The sequence below is a fragment of the Plectropomus leopardus genome, chromosome 19 (assembly GCF_008729295.1).
Source record: "Plectropomus leopardus isolate mb chromosome 19, YSFRI_Pleo_2.0, whole genome shotgun sequence".
NCBI classification, from domain to species: domain Eukaryota; kingdom Metazoa; phylum Chordata; class Actinopteri; order Perciformes; family Serranidae; genus Plectropomus; species Plectropomus leopardus.
The window spans coordinates 6,072,537-6,085,441 of record NC_056481.1 but is presented as its reverse complement, the minus strand read 5'-3'; the positions used below and the strand labels follow the sequence as shown (position 1 = coordinate 6,085,441).

The window sequence follows — 12,905 nt, the reverse complement described above, 5'->3', positions numbered from 1 at the left end:
TGTGTTTGAGGGGGTCGAGCATCTCTCCAGTGCCACAAGACACAGAAAAGTCACGGGGTGTGATTTGTTAAATGCGGGGACGACCCCTTGCATTGTTTCGAAAACACGGGGGGACATCTGGCACTGGTAGTCCAGCCCAGTGTTGAGGTCTCCATCCTCTTTCTCGGGCAGTGAGCTGTGCAGCATTGAAGCACTGCCTGCACATTCTCATGCTAATACCCAAAAGGCAAGGAGCAGATGTGAAACATTTGGTTCTGTTCTTGTTCACTTGTAAAGAAATAATGTGCCCCCTTATCATTATTTCGCTTTTTTTTGTTCTTCTGCGTGTCATAAAAAAAGGGTTCACGGTGGAGGGGCGTCTTCTTTGGTGGCCTGCGTTCAGCTGCATGTGGAGAAACGGTCCCTCGAGTGTTTTGTAGATCTGAGGAATAATTCTGGCGTTTAAAAACAAGCTGCTACAGTGGAAAAATCTGGGGATGATGCACTAAACAAACATATCTATAAAAAAAATAACAATTGAGCTTGACGGCAGCTTCTGTCTGTTTGTTTGTAAGTGCTGTGTGTTTGGTTTTTAGCACGTCTAAGCATGATTTTTAGCATATTTTTGATGTACTGTATTGTGTGTAAAGTCAGTGTCTATACTTATACTGTATATGTTCACTCTTGCGTACAAGTCGTGATTAAAATAAGAGAAGTTGATCTCAAGGAGAATGCCAATTAAATAAAAGATCTTTAAAAAATGTATTTATATATGTATATTTGTCTACATTGCAAGTTTAAAAGTGTTTGTATGGTGTCTCTTTATTCATTATTGTGTATTTAAAGGGATAGTTTACAGATTTTCAACCAGCTTTTATTATAACAATGTGGGTCGTAAAAGAACTGATGTAACCCCATCACAACCCATCAGGATCTGATCCATTTGGTTCAATAACATTTGGATATCTAAAAGAGCCGCAGGATTAAATCAATGCATTCCTATTCCAGTTATGGGCTCTATGGGCCCAGTTATACATAAGCAGTGCTGGTCATTTGGGTAATTTATTCACGGCAGTTGAAAGTTTTTGGCTTTGTGCGCCACTGAGCAACTTTCTGAACAAGGCCCCCTCTCAAACACTGTATCCAGTTCTCTTTATCGATTCATGAGTGTTACTTAAACTACAGATTGTACTTCTTTATTTTCAAGCTGTTATTCAGTGGGATACGCTCTCTGACCCCACAGAAGCTATGGGGTTAAAAGACAGTGCTAGAAAGAAACGGATAGTGTCTGTTAAGGTGCACTTTGGGTAAACTATTTTTAGCCTTTTTGGGTACTGTTGGCCTAATAGAAGTGTTTTGGGTACACTCGATTTAACGTTAAAGTTAAATCATGTAAAAAAAACAAAATAAATAAAGTTATTTTTTTCTCATAAAATTATAGTATAGTATATTCTCATAATATTTCTACTTTTTTTCCTCAAAATATTACGATTTTTTCTCATAATATTTCGACTTCATTCAAAAAAGTTTTTTTTCCTCGGTGTGGCCCCAAAATTCGTACTCTGCAACTTTAATTTTTGCAAGAAAATTCCCTCTTGCTTAGCTGAAATGAGTGTCTGAGTGTCCCCGCCCACCTGTAATATAATTGGCTCCTGTGTGCTTCTCTCTCCATCTCATTGGTCAGGGAGGTGCCTGTCAACCAACCTGACATGCGAGACAAGTTTACAACTCTATACACGTGCGGGTGGTACATCAGGGCTCGTGGAAGCATCCTGCACAGAAGAAGAAAGAGGGAACTGTGTTACCTGGGTGCATAAATCGTTGCCACACCGTCGGGAAGCACCTGTGGGCCGTAATTTCGGCTCTTTTCGGTCAGTTCGGGCGTGCTCACCTGTGTGCAGCAGGTATTAGCCTATTTACCTTTCTTTTTTTGGGAGGAGACAGGTGTTATCCACAGCAGCCCCACTGTGGATGACTCGGTTTCTTCATGGCCAAAAGACTCGGTAATGTGTGCCTAGCATGGCTGCGGCTCCTTCACCAACCACCCAGGGACTGGTATGGCTTTTAGCCGCATCCGTAAACTGGACTCCCGGGGCACCTCCAGGCGAGCGGCGGTCATGCTGTGTTCCCTCTTCATCTCTCTTCTCCTCCTGCACTGCCTCACCGACCGCTGCAGCACCTCCTCCCCGGTCAAGGCGTCCTCCAGCCGGTTCTCCGAGGACTTTAGGTCGCTGAGGAGTAAAAGAGTCGCGTACGAATGGACCGCCGGGTCGGAGCTCGAGGGCTACGGGGCCGCCAGGGGCTCCTCGCGGGTCCTCGCGGATGAGCGCGCGGGGCAGGTTTTGGAGTCTTTCATGTTGCCGCCTCCGGATTTGGTCGCGTCCAGAAAAGTGTCGCCGAGGTTCGCAGGTAAAGTGAGTCCGCTCGGGGAGGGGAGCAAGAAGCTGCCCCAGGCTCTCATCATCGGGGTGAAGAAAGGAGGCACCCGGGCTCTGCTGGAGTTTCTCCGGGTTCATCCGGACATTAGAGCCGTGGGAGCGGAGCCACACTTCTTCGACCGCAACTACGACTACGGACTGGAGTGGTACAGGTAAGTAAACCTAAATGCTTAAGTCAGGTGACTTGTGACACTAATTTGGTAGGTAACGAAGAAAACCCCCTGAAACTCTGCACAGTTCTTTACTTTTATAACTCGCCATTGCTATATTTCTTTGAAAAAAAATGTTGATAAGTAAAATAATTTAGAAACTGGGAAATTTAGACTATGGATTAAGACGTACAGCATTACAATTAATATTTTCAAGTGATAAAAACACCCAAAATGTGGCACAAAGTAGCGTAAATTATAATTTGATGGCATCTGGTAGCCTAAAAACATGTTTTCACTGCAGAAAAATGTCCAATTTTTTTTTTTTTTTAATCTTAATTTTTTGCCCTATTTCACCTAAATGCAATAATTACTCAATCATCAATCATCATTGTTGCAAAGTATATATTGATAAGTCAAATACAAAGTAAAGAGCAACACTCTACAATTATTTTTGTTGTTATAGCTTGCCCGTACTATTTTAGCAGTACTCCTTTTGCCAACATGACAAAATCATCATTCCACATGTCTTTCTTGCAAGTGGATTAATGTATATTTGACTCTCCGCCTTGGCCATAAGAGTTACCTCAAACCAATAAAAGTACTGTTTAATTTAAAGTGCAATTTTAGCTGCAACTCAAGAATATGTTTGGCTGCTGATATTTTAAAAGCCCAAGATGGGAAACCTTATTTGTCCCATTTTACCTGATGTCCCAAATTAACTGACATCACCCAACACAGTGGCAGATAAAGTGTGCCGTTTCTTTACTAAAGTAAAAGTACAGTTAGAACCCCTTGAAAATAATTTGCTGCAAGTCAAAGTCCTGCAGTGAAAATGTTAATTGAGTAAGAGTGGGAATAATGAGGAACATGACTAAAAGTATAGAAAGAACCCAATTCAGAAAAAAAAATCTTAAAAAACAAGCAAAACGCCCAATAAACTCAAAATTATTTAAAAGACAAAAAAAAACTTAAAACTATCAAACACAAAATAATAACCCCCCCCCCCCAAAAAGAAAAAAAACCCAGAAAAACTTTAAAAATTATGTAAATGAAAAATACTTAATTATTACAAAAGCTGGCAATCAATTTTCTGTCAGTGGACTAATTGATAATCGACTGTTTGTTGCAGCTGTACTTGTATAAACTTTTACAAGTATCTCAAATTTGTACTTAAGTAGAGTACTTGAGTAAATGTACTTAGTGACATTCCACTCCTGCCTATATATGGGAGATAAAACGTGCCAAACAAAACAAAATTAAAACACTTTTTTAACAAAGACAAAACTATTAAGCATAAAATAATACTAAAACTGAAGTAAGTTAAAGTGGAGAAATTAAAATTAATTCATACCCCTCTAAGGTGCAACTTCTGTATATTGTTATTAGTCATTACATCGCCATGATGATATATTGTGTTTATCCAACTTTTGATCCAGACTGCTACTTCATCACTGATAAAGATTAGTCCACACAGCCCACAAAATCTTTATTTAACATCTCGACTTTAAGCAGCCGAGTTGTTGCTGCTGGATGAAGTTATTTGGACAACCTGTTGATTTATTACACTACATTAGGCCTGTTTTCATTAGATGTTATCGGGCTGCTCATTTTGTTGTACATTTTAGGGTTGACTGCCTTTAAGTTGGTCAGGGCCATGGTGGAGTCACGGTTTGTAGGTTGATTAGGCTGGGAAACGAGACAAGGATAATTCCTCAGTATTAAGGATTTTAACCAAGTTGCAACACATTTTCTTTCTTTTAAAATAATGCCTCATATAACTACTTAGAACTAATTTTATTTATTTGACTGTTAGTACTTTGCTAAAGAACCCTGTAATCTCTGTGATGAGTGTTTTTTCAGTAAATAGTCATTTTTCACTTTGTAACTTTTGGAGAAGTTTTTTATAACATTTAATTACTTTCTTGAAAAAAAATTATTGAAAACTAAACCATTAAACTCAGACCTCAATTTTACTTGCTTATACAAATAAATAATTTAATTGATAACACAGTTTATGCACATAAATAATACACTGAATGTCTTAATTCAGGGTTCCCACGGTCATGGAAAACCTGGAAAAGTCATGGAAAATCACAATCAGAAAGCCAAACTTAATGCAAATATGTGCCGTCTCTAGTCTGTTCAAACCCATGCTGTGTCAGTCATAAAAAAGTCATTCAGTGCAGCCAAATACTGTAATTTATACAGTGTAATTTGTTTTCAGTTAATAAATCATACAGAAAAAATATCAAAATAAATAAGCTGAAACAAAATAATGAATATGTCTCCTACTTGACAGCAAAAATGAAAGGAAATAGGTGTTAAGAGGTTAAGTAAGTGCAAAATACTTATTTTTTTCAAAATAAATATTATACTGCAACAGGATAGATTTTCAACAATATTTCATTGTGTTATGAGTAAACTGCACTGAAATCAAAATGAGTACATCAAAGCTTTATATCAAGTGTGTTTTTAACACACTTTTTAGGGTTAAGAAAACAAGTTTACAGTCTTTTTGATCCCTTTTTCCAAATATCAGTATTAGTCTGAATCTGCTTTTATAGCTTCAGTTTCAGCTTGACCTGACAGAGGTGAAACTTTACAGGAACTCACATAAAGACACATTTGCCGTCTCTATCTCCGTATGGAGAAGTGTATGCTGCGTTTTCCTCGCTCAACTCGAATTTGTGATTGATTTCATCTGTCACGGCGAGTGTGTGTGAGTGAGCGCTGTGTGTTCACATTTCCACCGGGCCTGTGGGGAATAATGGCTCTCCCTCTCAGTGGTTCTCTGTCTAATGGGGCATTGCCGACATTGCAGCTCTGTTATTAAGAAGGATTAGGGCCATAATGAAAGGTTACCTGAGTGTCTCGGGAGGTATAATTCACCTTTTGATTGAGTTAACACTACACACAGCACCCTCTAAAAGCCTGGAGACAAAACTTTTACTCTCCCTAACTGACAACTCCCTCCGTGCCCTCCTCCCCCTCCTCCCCAAACACTCTGGCTCTCTCCCATCTCCCGCTCACACACCTCCCTCTTTGTGCCTCTCTGAGAGTGAACATTCTCTTTTCGCCATCACTCTTTCACACCCTTCTGTTTACCTATTCATCCATTGTGGGGTTTTATATCCATGAGGGTCCCATCTATCCCGAGGAGTTGCCAAGATTCTCTGGAATTTGGACCGTGCCTCCAAGGACGGACCTTAGTGCCGGTTCCCCTTAATGCTGTCCGTTTTAAAACAGAGGCACCCTTGAATTGAAAAGAGGAATAAATAACTGTTACAACAGCGCGGCCCGATCTGCAGGGGTTCATCTCGTCAGCTCTCCTCGACAACGTCTCAGAGTCTTCCTGTTGACGGCTTTTGTGGTAGTTTTTGATTGAGTCGCGTTCATTTGAAGTTGCTGGCTCGAGGTCGTGTACTGTCGGGTTGTTTTTGTGCTTGTCAAAACCAGGAAATAAGGCTTGAAACGGCCCGTCGTCAAACGTGGCAGCAATCTTGGATATGAGCCACAGTTAGTGTGCTGGTGAAGATTTCAATGTTGCGCAAATGTTTAAAAAAGGAGTCTAATGGTCATGAAATTTCTGGAAAAGTAATTAAATTAGAAAAACTGTTTTCCAGGCCTGGAAATAGTTTGAAATTAACAGAATGTCCCCAAACATGTCTAGTGTTGTGTGAAATACAGGGGGCAGGGGTGGATGGTGTCAGCTGTTGTTGTGATGTTTTCATTCTGTGCCCCCTCTCTTAATTGTGACATTTTTTATGCTGGTCTGTAAAAACAGCACAGGTGAAGCTCATCATGAGTTATTTTTATCCCTCAACAGCAGTTTGAGTTGCGGTATTGATAACTGATCAGTTGATCCGGTCAGGGCTGATCAGACAATTGGATGAGAGGAGAAGCAGAGTGCAGAGAGAGTGAATGCAAACTTTTAGAACCAGCGCAATGAACGGTTAAGTTTCACTTTCATGGCTCCTGATGTTTTGCTGCTCTGTCTGTGCCTAGAGTACGCTCTGCGCTCTGAGAGTGTGGTGCTTTAAATAACCAAATGATTAGTACTCGAAGAACACTCCAGTTTGAAAAGTAGAACATCTTTTTGTGGCAGTAGGTGTTTTAAACCTGGCAGCCCGCCACAAATAAATGAAAATGTGGGAAACCCTTCAAACTTGTATAAAATTAAAACCCAAACACATGGCAAATGACACTGACAGCTACAGGATCTTTGTTTTCTATCCCCCCAAAAGGGGCGTGGCCTTGGCATTTTGCAAAATACCCATATGTGCTGGTCTGGCCTGTTGGCATATGCAGCGAGTTGACAGTGGGATGACTAAAGACAGAGTAACTTTAGCAAGCGGTAGCAGTGTGCTTATCTGAAAACATGGTGGAAGTACGCATTCTTTAAATACAGATGTATTGGTATGTAGGCCCACACACACATTTTAAACTACTTCAGTTAATGGCATTTTTAGTGATTTTCAACCAGCTCTGAATAAACAGTCAGAGAAGTCTGTTTAGATGCGCAAGGTAAACTTCCTGGTCATTAAACTAGTGGCTAGATATCCCTCCTACCCCTGGCTAAACTCTGATTTATGACACAAATTGATACAAAACAGCTAATCTGGCAGAGTTTCACTGGCTCTCGGGCTGTTGCTTGAACTACAGGCTGCGCTAATGCATTTCCGCATTGCCTGCCACCACAGAAACAAAGAGTGTAGACACAGATCAAGAGACGGACCCCGCCCTGAGTCTCTCGGAGTTGGACTGAAACTGTGAAACTAGGCAGTGCTGATCAAAAATAAATCAAAATAATATCACTGAACTGCCTATTTCTTCCCCATTTTTTTTCAGAAATGTATTTTAATGCCATGTTGCACCATAATGATGAGAGTTTTTGAACAGGAAGCGGGGGTCATACTGCCACAGTGAAAACAAAGGCTGAAAAAATGGAGATGGAAAAAGTAAAACTAAGCAGCGCTGGTCAAATATGAACCAAGATTCTGTCACTGAGTTGCCTATTTCTTGCCTCAAATGTTTTCAGAAATGTACTGTTAAGCTATAACACCAGACTGTTTGCTTCCCGCAAACCGCTATTGTTTTGCACGGACCATTCCACATTAAGTCACCCACCAGCAGGTATAGTGCAGTGCATTCTGGTAATTGTAGGTTTTCTACCTCTTTTCAATGTTTTCTGTGGTCATGAAGCACCAATTTCAATAGTACTGTATTTATGTCTTTCTGCTGTATCTAGTTTTATAGAGAGCCCTCATTGAAATACTTCTTGAAGTCATGAAAGTGGGGTGAAATTTTATGGTAAAACTGCGGAAAAGGTTTGAAAATTCACTGGTAAAAATGTGTGAGAACCCTGTTTGAAACACACAATTTGTAATGTGTCAAGAACAAATTCCCAGATGCTCAGAAGCAGCTCAGAGCTTCCACTACATGTTGAATACTCAGTAATTCATCCTTTAAAAATAAAAAAAAAAATGTTGGTGTTTGTGCAAAACAAGGACAGATTTTCTGTGACTAATCACTGTGTCCAATTTGCTTGAATTATGCGATTCCATTCATTAGCTGCAGTGAATACTTAAATCGCAGAAGCTTCCGTCTCTGGAGACTCTTTGTTTATTGTCGAGGCTGATATGTGTCCTCGGCATGAATCACTCGTCTCCGTGTCCCTATGGGAATGTGTACTGTAACACCTCTAAGCTCTTAATGTGACGTGGCAACATCTCCTTCACTTTTTTTTTTTTCCAACAAAATTATACTGGCCCGTTGTGGGAATTTCCATCACACCCTAAGCTATGATGCAAAAATCTGTGATTTATTGAGGGGGATAAAATTTCCAGTTTTGACAGCACCATGGCTGTCAGAGCATGAAACATTGGTAGCTTTAAACTTCACTTTTATGTGTCCTAAGACCTCCAAAAAGTTCTGCCACACCATCTGCATTTATTCAAAACTTGGTAACAACTTTATATATTCATTTTTAACTCTTTTTTTTTTGTGGTGTTGTACGTTTAGCTTTGAACATTATTTTAGCTCCTTGAAAAAAATGTCTCTCACTTTTTTGTGCCGGAGACTCTCTGTGAATTCGGTACCTTTTGTTAAACAGGAAACTGACACCCAACAACCCAATCGCCCCGTCAGTCAGTGTTACATTTCACTGCACATTTCTCAGCGGTGTATCCGTATAATCACATACAACCTGTTAGGCTTTTGTTGTGGAAATGGACACTCGGAGTGAACAAGGAGGTCAAGCACAAACACTGTGGACTAAAGCAAAGGTCCACACTACAGAGGAGTCCGTATTATGTTTTGGGGCTACTCGGGTTACCGAACGCCCCGCTTTCACCTGTCTAGACCAGGCCGCAGTTCCTGTTTGATGTCTGTAGACCGGTTAGATTAGCCCTCACCAGATCCCTTAATGGGTTAATTATCCTCCGTAAAAACATGTGTGACCTGTTAAACACAGGGGTTATGTGTCGCCAACTCGGCCACACGCATATTTATCCAGATACAAACAAACATGATTGCATTCAGCACACGCAACGAGGCTTTTCATGTGGTCCACAACTTTGGGAAAAAAAACAAGTAAAAATCGAGGAAATAAAAAAGTATCAAATGTATCAGAAAATCTTTTGCGTAAAGTTGAGTTTGTGGCTTCTCCTTAAATGTGTTTCTTTGATACTTTGAAACCTGGATCCATATCAGTGTTCTTGTGCTGCGTTCAGACGCCTTTCACAAGCATTTTACCCTTTGAAACCTGAGCAAACTGGTGTGATTTCTTTCAAAAACATGGGGCAAAACGGCAGTGACATACTTGGCAAGAAATATCCCACAATTTTGCAGCACATCGGTATAGGTTTAGAGGAATATAACTGAAAAAAAATAGTATTTAAAAATGACAGGACGATAAGTAGAAAATTGTCCAAAAAATAGGGAAAAATGTCCACAATGCTACATTTATATTTATAATATTTTTTGTTACAGAAACAAATTCAAATAGACAAAGGAAAATAAAAGTAAAAATCTAAAGCAAACAAGAGAATGACTTTTTTTTTAAATGCTCAAAATTAAAAAAAAAATGTTTATTTTATGTATTTTATTAGATTTTGTCTGTAACATAAATTTAAATATAAAATAATTTAAATTATAAATGGACTCTTTTCCTCATTTTTCTAAAAATCCTCCCTTCTTTGTTTGAGGTAATTTTCTGGTTTGTTTTTAGTTTTATAACTTTTATATTATTTTATTTCTTTATTTATTGATGCATATTTTCAAGTAATTTTCTTGTAGCTTTTTTTTTTTTTTTTTTTACAAATTTCTATGCTATGTTTTGGGCCATGTGTTGTTAACTTGCTCCTTGCCTTCTCCCCATGTTTCTGAAAGAAATCAAACCAATTTTTTAACTCAAAGAGTTAAAACCATGAGAGGGCAAATAAAAAGAGTCTGCTCGGCTAGAAAAACTGAAAAATCACATTAAATTAGGGGTTTCCCTCTTCATAAAACTGGCCTTGTTTAAAAGGACGTTCTGTAATGGTAATAAAAAATGGCTCTTGATCATAAAAGCAGTGACCCAGTGGGGATTTGTGTTAGAAAGCAGCGGTGTCGATATGATCTGGATTTCCTGATCCGTATTTCTGTTACAGCAGTCTGTGTGGCAGCTTCTTTCTGTTACTACAAATCAAGATCCAGATGTTAATGTATGGAATAATAATAATGTGTTTAAATTCCATGAATGCCTTTTTTTTTTTTTTACGTTAGTGATTAGCATTTTTCCCTACATTAGGCTTGGGTTTGTTGATCCAACAAGACCATTAAGAAAAAAAGAAGTTTAAGAAAATAAAGTCACATTTGTCAAGTGCTGACGTTGAAAAGCTGCTGAATTCCCAGCGTCCGAAACGAGGCCGACGTCCAAGTTTCTCATACTGTATGTTGGCTGTGTTTAGAGTGTGTGTTCCAATTAATTGGGTGGCAGAGTTTAAACTCTGGCCTTGTTCGCTGCAGTCTGACATTTCACTTGTCATTCTGAGTGAGGAGAGGTTTGGAGCAGCGGTGGAAAGCGTGACATAACTCCAAATGGGAGCGGCTGGATTTTAATAGTGAAGGAATTACTGTGGACCTCTTCAGTTGTGTGTCTTTCAGGACCGTGGGTGGCAAATTTTGGCCATCAAACTAGGGCTGTAAGTTTGGTTAATTTTGCTTTGAATACTCTGACACCCAAAAACTTGTAAATTCTCGGGTAATTTTTAAGAAAAAAATGCAATATGACGTAAAATACAAGAGGCCTTTTAATGCCATTAACTCAGTGAGCATATTGTAATTTAAATATTCACATATTACCTCCAATGTCTATCACTTTATTTCTTACATTTATATTTTGATACACTTACATACTCAGCATACTGTGCACTCTCTGTTTTAAATATTACATACAGTGCTAATTGTTTACTCTCACTGTATTTGTATTTTGTGTTATATACTTGTGCTGGTTCTTATTTCTACTTGTGATAATACTCTATGCTGGCATCAGACGAACCACAATTTCCCCCCGGGGATCAATACAGTTTTTGAGATTCAGATTCAGATTCAGCAGCGTTGTTGGGTCAGGACGGCGTTACTAGCTGTAATTTTCAAATTAGTTTTCTCCGCTAGTTAGCTCCCATTAGCCCAACTGGTGCACAATGCAGTAAACTGAAGAGAAGCAAAAACTAAACTGTAGATCAGGGATACTCAGCCTTCTTTGCCCGACGGCCACTTTTGCAAAATGTCTCACCAGCATGTAGTCATGGCTACGCGGGACATTTTGGGGATTTGAGGACATTAGGGTTCCTCCCTTGGCACTTTGTTTGATAAAAGCATCTTTTGATGTTTTATATGCACACAGACATTTTATTTTCAGCAAAAGTTAAAAAAAAAAAAAACAGTGTGAATCATTTATTTTGTGAATTGGAACATGTTTGGGGGACCACCTAGTGCCTGTATCGGGCACCAGATTTAACCAAAGCACAAACATCAACACAAACAGTTTTACCATACATGTGTACATTATTTATTGTGAAGCTGCACCAGCTGCAACGAGAGGTCAGATTTAACCGTGCGTATGTGTGTGTACTTTTGGCGCTCGCTTGCTGCTGCCGTTGGATGTAACCCGGCCCCGAATACAGGAATGACATGTTCCTCCGAGTTTTAAATACAACGATAGAGTTGTAAATAGTTTCACTCCTCGCTCCCTTTGCACCACATTTTCTACCAACGCTATAATATCTCACTGGGCTGTCTGGATTTATATAACCATATCAGCCAAAAATATGAGGATTTTTTTTTTCTAATGCTGGTGTTATGAGTCTGTGTGTGAAAACACTTGAAAATGTATCTCCGTGGACTCTCTTTTGAGGCTTTCAAGCATTTCCCAAGATTTTTAAAACAGATTTAACCCATTGATTGATTTTTTTAAGACTTTTTTTGATGCTACAGGAAAATATTTGCAGAGCAGAAAGGACATATTCTTCATGGTCCTGAGAAACGTCTTTACATATTGATTTTCTAATGTAGTTAGACATGCTTCGTCATGAAACAGGATGTGGGAGTGGGACTTATTTCGGAAGGGAGAGGTTTTATATACTACCCAGTACATAAAACCTGCAGGTCTGCCTTCAAGTTTTAAATAAAGTCCTTTCCAAAATAAACCACCTTTAGCTGGGTGAGATCTGTGCACTCGTTAATTTTTATTCGGCCAAAAATTGTAAAAACTTTGGAAGAGGGTATGAATGTTAAAGTAAACTAAAATGCATGTTTTTGGAGTAAAGTGGTGATATGAAAAAGCAGTTAACCCTTTAAATCCTGGGCAAGCTGTCTTGATATCGTTGGGAAGAGGGTGATGAGCAACTAACAACAAGAAAATGGCATGAAATTATTAAAAAAAAAATTATGAGAATGTAATAAAATTACCTGAACATAAGTTAAAAACAGAAAGAAAATTTTAAAAAACCCAAACAAAACAAGAAAATGGCCCCTAGAAAGTGCTAAAAAGTTCTTTTTTGTGTAACATAATTTTTGATATATAATTAAGGAAATGCTAAATATATAGCTAGTTTAGCTGCATGACTTTGGTCACTGGTAAATTTCACCATTTAATACACCTTCATTCAGTCATACACAGTGTGAATTTGAGGGAGAAGTTCAATATTATAGGAAATGCTTGTTTTCTTTGTAACGTTTGAATATGTAAATCAAGAATTTGACTTTTTTTTGTTTCATGCTTTTCATTATCTGTAAATATTATTATATATAAATATAATATATATTATTTATATGGTAATTTCCCCTTTTTTAT

The 12,905-nt window shown here is 38.6% G+C and overlaps 1 pseudogene; it reads left to right on the top strand.

Annotated features, from left to right (window-relative positions):
- Positions 1-1,749: 1,749 nt before the first annotated feature.
- Positions 1,750-12,905, top strand: part of LOC121959188 — a 49,922-nt pseudogene continuing 38,766 nt past the window's right edge.